This window comes from Epinephelus lanceolatus, chromosome 20, assembly GCF_041903045.1.
Source record: "Epinephelus lanceolatus isolate andai-2023 chromosome 20, ASM4190304v1, whole genome shotgun sequence".
Lineage (NCBI taxonomy): Eukaryota > Metazoa > Chordata > Actinopteri > Perciformes > Serranidae > Epinephelus > Epinephelus lanceolatus.
In genome coordinates, this window is record NC_135753.1 from 10076296 (window position 1) to 10090141 (window position 13846).

Sequence of the window (13846 nt, forward strand, 5' to 3'; positions counted from 1 at the left end):
AAGGTTCTCTGATGCTACTGAAGTTTCTTTATAGTATACTTTCTGTGGAGACATAAAACAAAGTCATACAGCCACACTCTGTCTGAAGTTATCACTTCCTCACGGTGTTATACAGCTAGTGCACAGGACTGGGCTCCACTACAAAGTCTGAAACAGACGTTGGACTTGCTGTGCATCAAGGACACTGGCTTCATCTATTGCTGGAAAACAGAATGGATTTTAGCTTTGTAATGGAAATTAAATTGTCAATAAAAATGCTATTAGTCAATAACTGTGACAAACTTTTTTTTTTTTTATTAACAGAGTTTCTTGAAATGGGTTTAATGCGTTCAATGCCTTTTATGTTTGTTTTTTTTCCCTCAATCTGGTGGTCCCTGTAACATGATTATGTTGCCATTTTGGTCAGGACTGTTTCTAAAATGAGATTTCGATCTCAAGCGACCACTGTGATTAAATAAAGGTCAAATAAACAAATAAAATAAACAATTTTTCTGTTTGTTCGAACACGGCCTTGTTGCAACACGTTCTATTTTTTTTAAATTGTGGCTATAATTTGGGAATGAAAGGCTTTGTCTTTATAATGGGGTTCATTTCAAAATGCTTAACATAATGTGTGTTTATCTGTGTGTGTGTATACATGCAGTTATATAAGACCTTTCTCTGCTTAAGCACTACTTCTGCAGACAAAAACAATGCCTCCTCTTGGCCACATTGAACATTTTAATTAAAAGCTTATGTGCTTTTTACATCACTAGATCCAGTCCAACTCACATGAAACAAATAAACAAAAAAGTGAGTCCGTTTCCATTCAGTAGCTGATGAAGACACCGAAAAAGAACAAGGACTCCAAGAAAATATAATTTAAAGCAGACAGCTTGACTATCTTCACAAACTACAGTCCCCTCTTAAGTTGGGAACTATTCATTTAGTCTCTGTCCCCATCTGTTTTCTATCTCATCTTGAAATTGTCAGTTTCACTTATTGTGCAGCTTCCTTGAAAAATAATATTCCAGTTGAAATTATGCTCATAATGATAACATTCACAGGCTCCCCCTTGTAGATTCAGATCAAAAGCTTTTTTTTGAAATGGTAGATAAAAGAATGGGGGGGAAAAAAATTACATTACAGTGTGCCACTGAGATCGACCCATCCAAGAAATTCAGTGGAAGTGGAATTCAGGCTCTTTTGCGAGGCGCTTCCAGCTGACATCAGAGAAACTGAAGTCTGGGACCATTAAAAACATATCCCAAGTTAAGTTCAAGGATATCCATGGAATTTGTTCATAGTTGTCCACAAGAGCTTCCTTCAATTCAATGAAAATCTCCAAATACACACACAAAAGAAGAAGAAAAAAATATTTACATTATGGTTATATAATGTTAAAAGATTATCCTCAGTATGTTTAACCTGAGCTTTATTTTCTCACTTTTAATCAGCATAATAATTACATTTAGTGTTTGTCACTCACTTTAACATTGTCTTTAACTGATGTCAGTTTTGCAGGGAACACACCCACTCATCTGATTTAATCTTCACCAGCTGGACTCCAAACATGATTAAAACCTGTCCGTTCAAAACACAAGCATCAGACTGTAATCGGATCAGACGTTTGATTTTTGTTAGTGTTTCAATGACCTAAATCACACATTTTTATAGTATTTAATGAGTTCATTTAAAGGATAATTCCATTTTATTACAACACTGATTTTATTTTTGTATGTTTGTCTGTCATTTGTAGGTAGTTATGATGTAGGAACACAGTGACATTAGTAAAAATAAACACAAGTCAGACAATCAAACCACTTTTAATCAAACCCCCAGGTCAGTCAAAGTTAAAGGGAAAATAATTGTTTTCGGATTTACTGCCAAAAAACATGGTATAGATCATTTAACTTTTTTGTTTTGCTCCAATCTGTTTGCTCGTCTGTAAGCACATGTTTCTTGTCCTTTTCGACTTTGCTGTTGCTTTGACTCCATGTTCCTAGATCTAAGCAAATACATTGATAAAAACAGGGGCGGAGTGGAGAGGTGGCCTCTGGGGCTCCAGCCCCCCATATTTTCTCTAAAGCCCAGAGTCTATGCTTTTTCACACAGGTACCTAATATAATTGAGTAATTGTTCATCTGTTGGCCTGAAATTTAATCCAGAGTATAGACCCTTCTAGGGCTGACATCACAATGACATCATTTTATTAGCTGGAGGCAAAACACAACTTGCCACCAAAGGGCTGTATGCTACATAGGAGTGTTAAAATGTTATTAGGAGCCAGAATAGAAGGAGTCATGGCTCAAAAATGAAATTTTATAGAATACCAGCCGCCACTGCCCTACAACAAAAAGGATAACTATGGTTAAATAGGAAAAGACGAAAGGACTGGAAGGAGGTGATCATCAAAACTGTTTGCATGTGCAGCGCACACTTCATATCAGGTTAGGGAAAAAGTATTTCCTGTTGTAGGAATGAATAACGTTATGTGTATTTAGAGTTATCATGTCCACATAATCAGAAATCGGGGAAGTATTAAGAGGAATATTTGATTTCTCCGTATCGCTAACTTTTAGTTCATTGGCTAACATTAGCTTTGATATCAAAACAAACCGGAGGAAACCACTCAAGTGTTGTTGAAAAAACGGAGTGTTATATTTCTATATAAATTAACAAATGGTTAAAATAATGACACATTTACTCTGCTTGGCGCTCTGCTGCTCTTTCCCCCTAGACAGAGTGCTCACAGTACACTCTGCCACTCTCAGAGTGCAGTGCTCTGAATAACTGTACATTCAGACAGTGCTCAGAATTTATGAACAGCCCAGTTTGGGCCAGAGTCTACTGCGGCACTCAGACTGAGTAAGATATTTGCCAATATTATAAAGTCTGCCATGATATAATTTTGATTTGATGTGATTAAGGGGCCTGTGATCAATATGAGATAAATAATTTTTCAATAAAATCGGTTACAGAAGCTGCCACCCCTTTCTATTTTGCTATTGGCCATAAAGGATATAACACACAAACAATGTAAATAATTGTAACCACTTAAGTGCAGTAAAGTTTACTTTAAACTGAATCCTCTAACACAAATAAAACAACACATATGATAAGTAAGCCTTTCCGGAGGAAATGCTTTCATTAACCTAATCTGCTGTTTCCTAAAACTTAAGCATTATCTCACTTAAAGCCCTGAAGGGGCTGCAAAACATGATAAACTACAAAATCATTTTACAAATGTCAGCTCAGTAATAACTTTCAAGGTCAGATAGACAATTTGTTTTTGCTAGTCACCCATTATTAGCATAAGCACTTTTACATTGCATTATAAATTAGCCTAGTGGCTAGCAGACTTTTCATCTACTCATAACTTTAACATAAATTATTTTTTTCCCTTGGCAACTATCATATTTTTTCAAAATAATGGTCCGATTTAAGGGCATTCTATTATCTTAAATGGCTTAAAAATAGTGCATACAGATGCCATAAATTAGGGGGGGGGGGAATCCTTGGGGAAGCATGCCCCCAACCCCCCCAGGTTTGTGTTGAGCCCCAAATGTTTATGTCTTGCTCCATCCCTGTAAAATAGTATCAAAACTGACAGATATAATGAAGTTATAATGAAAAAAAAGTTATGATAAACTGGACTGAATAACCCTTAAACTAATATAAGCCACTTAAAGTCACAGTGGAGCAGCAGCTGGAGCATTTTTATCTCCTATCAAGTGTTGTATTTCAGAATGAAACCTAATATGCAGGCGAGGTATAGCTATGATAATTCGATTTGATCACTCAAACATGGGCAGGGCATAGTGGATACTGCATAATACAGAGTTGTAGACAGATATAAAGCTGTAGAGGACTGTTGGCCTCCACCCACACATCCCTTACCACCATGTAAGATCAGGAAGTAGAACATGAAGGAAGAGCGTCTTCAGCCACATTCTTTAGACAAAGTAAATTGATTTTTTGTTGACTGAGATCCAAACACAGATGTCCAACTATGAAGCTTTGCAAGCTGAAACCTCAGTGTAGTTACATATGTTGAAATGGGTTGGCTGGTTGACCCACATTACATTTGACTGAATACATTTATGTACATGTCTGCTGTTCAAGATGAGTCAAACATAAAACCACTCAAAAATATTTTCTTGACATTTATTTGTCTGATGTTACTCAACAGTTGGCACAGGGACACAGGATTAGAACTTGAAAGGTATTTTTCATTTCGCTGTGTCTTTAAGTCGTCCAACAATATTTACAGAAGTGCTGTCAAATGGAATGAGTCTTTAGTAACTGAAAATACAGCAATTTTTGTTACATTATGGACAGATGAATCATGATAATTTAAACAGCAGCACAGATTTTAGCTTCAGGTTGCCTGGAAGGGACTGCATAACTGGTTTTGTGAGTGCTCTAAAGCGTGTATACATGTAGAGCAATTAAAAAAGAACAGCCAGCTTGCCAGAGTAATATATTGGCATTGTACATGTCATACCAATGATGTCAGCATTTTCAAAGGGACAGAGTGTCTGAGCTTCCTTTGTTGGGAGGTAGTGTGGATGGTGGATGGGGTGACTCCTAGGTGAGATACCTGCCGTTCTGCCGATCAGTGTTTAAGACCAACAAACAACAAACCAGTTGTCTTTTAGCGGGTCATTGATGTGATTCCAGTGGCTTTTTAGCCCCCAAACATGGGTGCTTTTTTTTGGCAAACTGTGGCTCTTTTTCTAGTGGGGATAGTTCCACAAAAAGTGGTTGTATTTCACCTAGATGCTACAGTGTTTTCAGCCAGCACAATTGCAAGAAAAGTGGCTGTTTTTTTACCAAGACGTTGCTGCGTTACCACCAGTGAATGTGCCCCTAGAACCAGGTATTTTAAGAAAAAACATTATCATTTCCTGACCATAACCAAGTGGTTTTTATGGCTAAACCTGAGCAAATGTTAAGCACAGCATTGCCAAAATGTGAAGTTTCAACATTGCTACATTATAACTTGCAAATGTAATGTACCCATGGTTTGCAGAAATGTACAATGCCAATATTTTTCTGGTGACTGGGTTGAAAAGAAACAGCTATAAGCAGTGCCTGCAGCCATGTCCTGCATCAACAGAAGCTGTGATGCTTCCTCACGGCAATTTAAACAGACATCTTGTGTAGTGCAGCATTTGTGGCACTCAATTTAAAACTAAAAATAAGAGACGAAGGAATGCATCCAGACACCCTGATAGAGACAAGGTGGTATACTGTGATGATATAGAGAGTGAACAACTGTGATTACTGCAGTCTAACCAAAGGACAGGGAATTTTCAATTGATTACCAATTCAACCTAACACACAATTTGGCCTGGATAAAAGAAGAACAATGGGGTAATAATCCCTCTGCAACCCTTTAGAGACTCGTTTTTTGTCATCAAGGATACAATCAAGCATACAAATCTCTGAAGCTTCTCTGGGACCAGGCTTATAATGCTGGTAAAAATGAATAATGAACTCAGTACAGCCAACGGCCTTTTTAATGTAATCCAGCGCTACTGTCTCTCACAGCGCATTTCATCAGGCTTCAATAAAATGATACATGAAAAGTGACACATTATTACTGAAGGCCATCTGAGCTGCTCAGAGACAAAACAATCAAAGAAAGCAATCTGAAAAATCACAGACAACAATCTCGACAAGTGCTGGGCGAAATTAGAAAAGATTTAATTTTGGCGGCACAGTAACAATCAAGGAGCGCTTCAGGCTTCGGTAACATTAGAGAGCTAACTTCCCATGATGCAGGCGGACACGGTTTGTTTGATTGCAAATGAAAAAAGTCATGTCAGAGGTGTACTTTTGTGTTCAAACAAAGAACACAATCCCATTAGAGGGTAAAGCGCCCATTGTTGCTCTCTGGGCTCACAATCAATAAAGACTTACTCTAGTTCAAGTTTTTAAGATTAGATCCAACGTTTCAGTGGGCTGAATGCTTAAGTGTGTTGCTGTAGTGCTGTGCTGGTATAACAAGGTTACACCAGCCAGAAAAGGCTTTAGGTACCAGCAAAGTTATTTTAAGTGCAAGGGTAGATAACAACACGTCTCAAACAATGCCTTGTTTAAGATAATTGTGCCATGCAGGGTCTGTTATGACAGCAATTATTCTGAGTTTTGCAATTATATAAAACAAATCAAATGGATTTTCCACTGATTGTTGTATGGATTTGAAAGTGTTTTGTTCAGAGAGGACTGGCTGATGCTCTCTTTTTTAACTCAATCAATTAACCGATTCGACAAAGAATGCCAAAGAAGCATTATTTCCTGTGAAAATACCACATCCAGGCTTTTAAAATAACTTGTGTGATCACTTAGTTTGGTGTGCTCGTATTAGAGATACAGGCTGAGTCATTCTGACTTTAAAGCTTAGTGCACAGACAAAAGTAGCCAGTCACGTCCAAGTCTCAACAGGCAAACCTGAACTGTGATGTGTTCCTTGCTGCTTGTTGATGTGATATTATATAAGCACAGATTTGGTGTTGCAAGTCAAAAGATGTCTAGACATCAAGATTTGAATTGGGCAAAATTTGGTTGAAAAGTGGAGATAAAGACATAGAACAAGGCTACCTAGTGGTGCTTAAAAGCATTTTAATGACTTACAGGGTGAAATAACAGTTATTGAAATGTTGAAACAGCATTTACTTGTAGCCGAGATGCTGACAAAAATATTCACTTTGTTACCATATTCTGCGAAAGACAGATTCTTAGAAACAGCAATTTGTACCAAGAACTGCTCAAAAAAATTGGAAAAAGATGGTTGGGAGTCAGTTTACTGAGGAAACTTTTGGTACAATTCTACAGCAGTTTCATCTTGTCAAAAAAAGTTATAAACACATCTTCTTTTTAATTAAATAAAATGCTTGTGTCAGTTTTTGGGATCACTGTGTTCAATATGTACACTGCGAGACAAAACACTGAAAGTGGTAGGTGCTAAATTAAAAGGAAAACAACATTCATCTCTGCCGGGGGTTTTTTTTCAATGCGTGTTCCAGCATTTGCCATAATTATGCATCAGAATGTTCACTTAAATAAAATATAGCTATGATGCCAATTTGAATTTAATTCACATGAAAAACAAACTAAAACCAATATTATTTCAAACAGTTCTAGTTGTTGCCATTTAAAACAGGTACCAAAGTTGGGGTGGCATAATGTATAAACAAGACCAAGAGTCGGCACAGCAATGCTTTCAGCTAAATGCTAACATTGACATGCAAACGTGCTCCATGGAATCCACATGGTAGAATATATGTTGGCATTGTGTGTCACTGCAAACCATGGATATGTTACATTAGTATGTATTCCCAGATAGCACACATACATCTGGCCGACGTCGGCCTGAGGACGACACATCGGCCCTGAATTTATAACGTCTGACAAGCGTTGGCCGCGTGGGCGGATATCTTTAAATTTAACACTCTTTTGTCCCAGCTCATCAAACGTCTCTGTCGGCTTTGGGTCAGCCCAGTGCCGTAGAATGTCTGCCCACATACGGAAGTCACCACAGAGGCGGAATTTCATCTCTGCGGTCTTTGTTTGGAACTGAACTCACAGGACACAGCATCTCAACGCAGTTGGTTTCAGGTAAGCTTACTGGAGTAAATTGGCAGAAAATAGCTATGTTGTTTATTCTGTGACCATTAAAAGAGGTTCCTGGTGAGTGGAGAGGCACGACTGTGTGTATATAGCTTAGCACAGGTCCCCACTAGCTAACGTTATTTTTTGTTAGCTGTTAGCTAGTTTAGCAGTTTAGCTTATGTTAGCTAACAGGCTATAACTGTGGTGTTTTCATTTTATTTTCCCTAGTTGACGTTATCTGCTCATCTCGTTATCGTGAGCACTCGTTTGGGTTAAAGTGGAAGTGCCCGGAGCTGCCACCCGTGGCCCCGCAGCCCCCCGGCCTGACCTCCGGGGCCCTGGACGGATGCTTAAGTGTGGGTGACAGGAGGGGAGAGGAGCGCGGAGGTAAGGCGGGGCGGGCGGACACTGTGTATCCCAGAACGGGTGCTCGAGTGTGGGTGACAGGAGCGGAGTGGAGCAGAGAGGAGCGCGGAGGTAAGGCGGGGTGGGCTGACACTGTGTATCCCAGAACGGGTGCTCGACTGTGTGGGTGACAGGAGCGGAGAGGAGCGCGGAGGTAAGGCGGGGTGGGCCGACACTGTGTATCCCAGAACGGGTGCTCAAGTGTGGGTGACAGGCACAGAGAGGAGCGCGGAGGTCAAATAGTGAAGTTTAAGGATGCCTTCGGTATGTTGGTAATGTGATTTTATGGGCAATTTATCAGTCGAGGTCTCCTCTCTGCAAAGCAAACTGACCAGGTGGCTACAGGTAATAGCGCAGTTTTGAAGCCACTGTTTTTCCGAGATGAAGGACTGATTGTTGAGCTGCTGTTAACAGTTAACGAAGTTAACGCCGGATCCCATTTTTTAACAGTTTCCACACTAAATGAAGCAGAGTGACAGACCCAAAGCCTTCAATCTGACTAAAAGACAGCTGAAATGCTAACAAAAAAAAAAAATACAGTGGTGAAGTTGGGATTTGTTTCTTGAAGTTATGTGCTCATCGTCTTTTCTGTGTCTTGCAGGCTGCCAGGAGAAGCGGACTGGCCATCAGATGTTGTTTGTGGAAATCTGAAAATAAAGTTTCTCAAATTGACTTTTGTCTCGTCATTGTGCACACTTACACACAAAATAGGGTAACAGTCAGCTATTTTTGAATGTTAGCATTAATTTCTCACATTGAATGGTGAAAAAGTTGTAGTTTGAAAGGTCTGACCTAAATGAATAAAGGTCGTATTTAACGAAGCATATGAATATTAATGAAGGAACGCCCACTGAGCGCAGCTTCTTTTATTGATCGTTTGAACGTCGCGCGGTGGTCATTTTCGATTAAAGGCCGACATTTCAGCAACGTCCTGGCAATGAGCAAATGCTCTCCCTGCTATGTCTTAACGATCTAAACTTGATACATCAGGCCAACGTCGGCCAGATGTATGTGTACTTTCTGGGTTATATGTAGTTGTTTTGTTGAAATTATAGGTTTCTTTGTGTTTCCATTCTCAATTTTAGAATGAAAATAATAAGAGTGTTATGTTGTAACAACCCTGTGGTAAACCTTGTTAGGTTTGGGCACAAAAAACCTTTGGTTAGGGTTAGGAAAACATTACAACTTGGGTTAAAATCCCGGGTTTGTCCCCACAAACACACTGGGAAATGTGTCATTAAAAACTGCTCCATTTTGTAACCACAAATATGGCTGAAAATTTTCAGATGTGTCGTAAAAAGATACCCAGTTGTGTTGCAACAAAGACGCCTTAGAATGTCGCAGTGTGTTAAAAAAATACTGGTTCTGTTGCAACAAGTATGGCTGAACATTTCAAGATGTGTCATTAAAAAAAAACCCAGATTTGTCTCAACAAACAGTGAAGGAAATATCCTGATGCAATGTCAGAAAATTCTTGATTTGGTTGCAACAAACATGCCTAGAAATGTCCCGAAGTGTTGTTAAAAAATACCTGGTTTTGTTGCAACAAATATGGCTGAACATTTCAAGATGTGTCATTAAAAAAAACCCAGATTTGTCTCAATAAACAGTGGAGGAAATATCCTGATGCAATGTCAGAACATTCTTGATTTGGTTGCAACAAACATGCCTATAAATGTCTCGAAGTGTTGTTAAAAAATACCTGGTATTGTTGCAACAAATATGGCTGAACATTTCCAGATGTATTGTGAAAAAATTACCCAGAATCGCTGTAACAAACTGTGAAGGAAACATCCTGACATGCTTAGCAAAATACTAGGTTTTGTCACAATAAACATGCCTGGAAATGTCCCAATCTGTTGTTAAAAAGTTTTCAGGCCTTTTTTTTCACAATAATCACAGCTGGAAATTTCTTTACATGTCATCAAGCTGTCTCCATTAAATTTCTTGCCATCCACCAACCCCTTGTCCTGCTGATGAGAAACTCAGCTCATATTCATGTAATCTGAACTGTCCTTTTAGAGATTATGATGTGAGATGTATGAAACATACAAAACATTTCCGTGGTTTGCAGAGATGTACAATGGCTACATTTTATTCTGTTGATCGCGACTACCTCAATGAAAATGCTAAATGCTAATATTTAAAAGATACAATATTAAGCACATTCACTGTAGTTTAGCATGTTAGCATGCTAACATTTGCAAAAAAATCTCGAGCCTTTATGCTAGCATGGATAAAACCTCTGACAATGGCTTTACACTATTACACCCATTTCTTCTGAGGCATTTCATACGTTATTGTTAGTTTATTAAAATAGAGAAACACTTTTTGTTCTGATAAAGGAGTGTGAGACAGAGCTCTAAAAAAAACTGACTGAAACATGTCCGCTAAGTTGATAGGGTGGGTCAAAGCGTTTGGACTGCTCCTAATAAATAGCAAGACCTGTGTATTCCTATGTAAACTCTCCTGGTCTTATGCAGTTTCTTTACTACATAAAACATGACATTTCAGGGAAGCTGTTATGACTGTGAAGTAGCAAGCCATCTTATGACATTTGTTACAAGAAAAAGATCAAAACAGAACAAACTGCACTGGAAACCAAATGATTTCAGCCCTCACCACTCAGCTGCTTCTCGCCTTTCCCTAAGCCCCACCTATACCCTAACATCTACCTGTACACTGTGATTTTGACGTGCTGTCTCCTCTGGATGTGACTCACCTGCATTTTTAGCCATCCATCTGTCTGATTCTGAACAGAAATGCTTTTATTTTACCCTGTGCTACATTCTGTACTGGTGTCATCACATCCTGGAATGGTTGCCTTGGGGCTTTTTTTTGTAACTTTGTTGAAAGCGTAAACATAAGGCCCTTGTCTGACCAAAAGACATAAATTCCCTGATATATCTACACTGAGAGCCCACATCCTTCAGCACTCTAGAATAAACATATTCAGCGAGATATATATGGAGGGCAAGTGAAAGAAACTGAGGAAGAAAAAGTGTCAAGTGTTGACCCTGAACCAACTTTTAGAACAGTGTGTAACCAGGCCAGAAGGGGGCCCGGGTTACTATAAGGGTTTTACTGATTGAACATTGACAACGCCAATTTGGGACTTTCACCCAAATAGTAAAAATTGGAATTTTCTCAGTTACTGTAAAAACTCTTGAAAAGGGGTTCCACCAACACAAGTCGATCCACAATTAAAAGTCAGAGACGGGAATTAAAATAATATAATTTACTGCTTAAACCAATAAAAAAAAATATAACTAAAAACTCTTCTAAAACACAGTTGTAAAAGTAATATAAAACGACCATAAACAAGTGAACTATACAAAGTAAAAAAGAATAAAATGGGAGGACGGAGTAAACTACTAAAACCGGCAGCAGATTCTACAGCATCCAGTGGCAACACTCAGCATGCAATTTAAAACACAGCAATAAATATATGAAAATAAAACATAAAACACACAAAATAAAACCATGCACGAGAGCACTAAAGTTATCACAATCAAGAATCTGCCTTTAGCTTTTGTTTACAGTTTATACACCCGTTAACGTCCTCCTAACTTAATAAATAAACAGAACTACAAGCAAAACGCTTCAATAAAAGTTCGCAAACGGTCGTTAAATAAAACCAACACAAGTGTAAAACAAATTAAAAATACCAAATACAACTGAGTGAGTACATACAAATTTTAGACTAGACAAAGCAGCAGTGGCAATCTCTGGTCTGCAAGGGTACAAGGACATGTTATGTTACGCCATTTCACGTTTACATTGCACTATTTATGGGAATCAAACAGAAATGGTACCTTGGCTGTACACCGTGTGGTGGTGGCTAATACCCGGCCAGCGGACCCAGACGCCAGATCTTTCAAAGAGCAATTTATGACCACACACCGGAGCGACAGACGACAGCACTTCTGACGGGGATATATACAACATTAAAATCACGTGTTTCAACACCAAGGGATTGGTAAAACTATTAACGCCACATACCTGAGACCAGGGGGGAAAGTCGTGGTGGCTGAAGATGGGAGAACATGCAGCAGCAGCAAAACGGAAGTAGATGGCTTCCCACCGGTATTTATTTCCGGGGGAACTAATTGACACTGACTGCAGGTAGTAAGGGGGCAGGGCAAAAAGGAAACTTAACCTGCCGGTTACAAGTGCAATGCAATGTCAGTCAGCAACATACAGCTTTGGTCAATGAAATACACAAGATGGCCAAAGTGTTTGGACACTTAAACATACTACTCCTGATTGCTGAAGATCTCAGAACATGGGTCCTATTTAAATCAACCATAGTGCATGGTCTAAAGCGTGTGGTGCATGTGCATTTAGGCAGTGTCCAACTCCATTCCTGTTAGTCAAATGACACATAATTTGGGTGCAAAGTAAGGAGCAGGGGGCGAAGAGGTTGTATTTAGTCCTTTGATTAATCATAGGTGTTTAAGGTGTAACATAAGTTCAGTCAATTACAATGTCATCTCCTATTCCCTTTAAAAGCCAGGTACACCTGCCCCTGGTGCAGTGCTAATTGCGATTTGGCAAACTGGAGAGGCAAGCAGTTTTCTGCTGAGAGTAATATTATTAAATTAAAAATTTTGGGACATTGAAGCAGCAAAATAAAAAACTGTTGTGGACAGAGGAAACAGAACTAAACTTTTAGCTTTTACGCTGCTCCTCATGTGTATATACACACAACGTCTCTCTTAATGGGGAGTTGGACAGCAGCTCTGCTCTGCTCTCTGCTACGTTCACATTTTATGGAGGTAATATTTTTCTTGTTATTAATGTTTTATTTCAGTCAGCCACAATCCATCTGCATGTCTGCATGAGCATACAGACATTACGAAATCGCATTTATAGGTGCATCTTACTATCTGAATAATGTTCCCTTTAAATAGCAGGAAAATACTGCAAAAATTGACTTAAGACCAGGTTTTTGTTGGTCAATGGTGCAATGGGGCCTCAAAATAGCAAAATCCAAACAATGCACCTGACCACACCTCATTTTTAGACCTATAAACCTATTAGTGCACAGAATGTGGCAGCTACATTTGCAACCTAATGGATGCTTGCCTTAAAAACGACAACTGCACCAGACTGAAACTAGCAGTGATGGCTCTGCTGTGCCGCTTTGCGACAGGTGTAAGATAGGGCCCCTTGAGTAATAATCTGCTGCACTAACAGCCTTCTGCCACTCTTCTGGGAATACAGTACCTTATACCAGATTCTGGAACTGGTGTATGAGATGGCTGCAGGGATTGGCTGCCATTCAACCATGTTAGCATTAAGAGTGTCAAACACTAATGCTGGTCTAGAAGGCCTGGCTGCCATTTCAGTTTACCTAAGAAATGGTGGACGGAGTTGAGGGCAGTATTCTTTGTGCATGCCAGTCAAGTTCTTCCACACCAAACTGGCAAAACCGTTCTTTTTTTAATGAACCTGTCTTTGTTCATGGGTAGTGCCAGGAAGTTCAAGTGTTGTGTTGCCTCTGTATACCAAGGTCTGGAACTCTAAATATATCAATCTTTTGAGTTCTTAAGGGCTCCAATCATTAAGGCATTGCACTCCTTTCAGTCATTTCAGTCATTTCAGTTTGGTAAAATATGAAAGCACAGTAGGTGTCAGAAGGTGAGCTTTGTTAGTATTTTGACTCACACCTAAAATGTGATTTAATGCTGTAGCATTATGGTTTCCTTTCATTAGAACTAAGGACAAAAAAAACTCAGACCAAAACTGAGTGGACATCCACATATAGTGCATCTTATAGTATGCAGATTGTAGCATTCTGCATGAGACAAAGGAGAAGAACGAGCAAACCCAGTGCTGT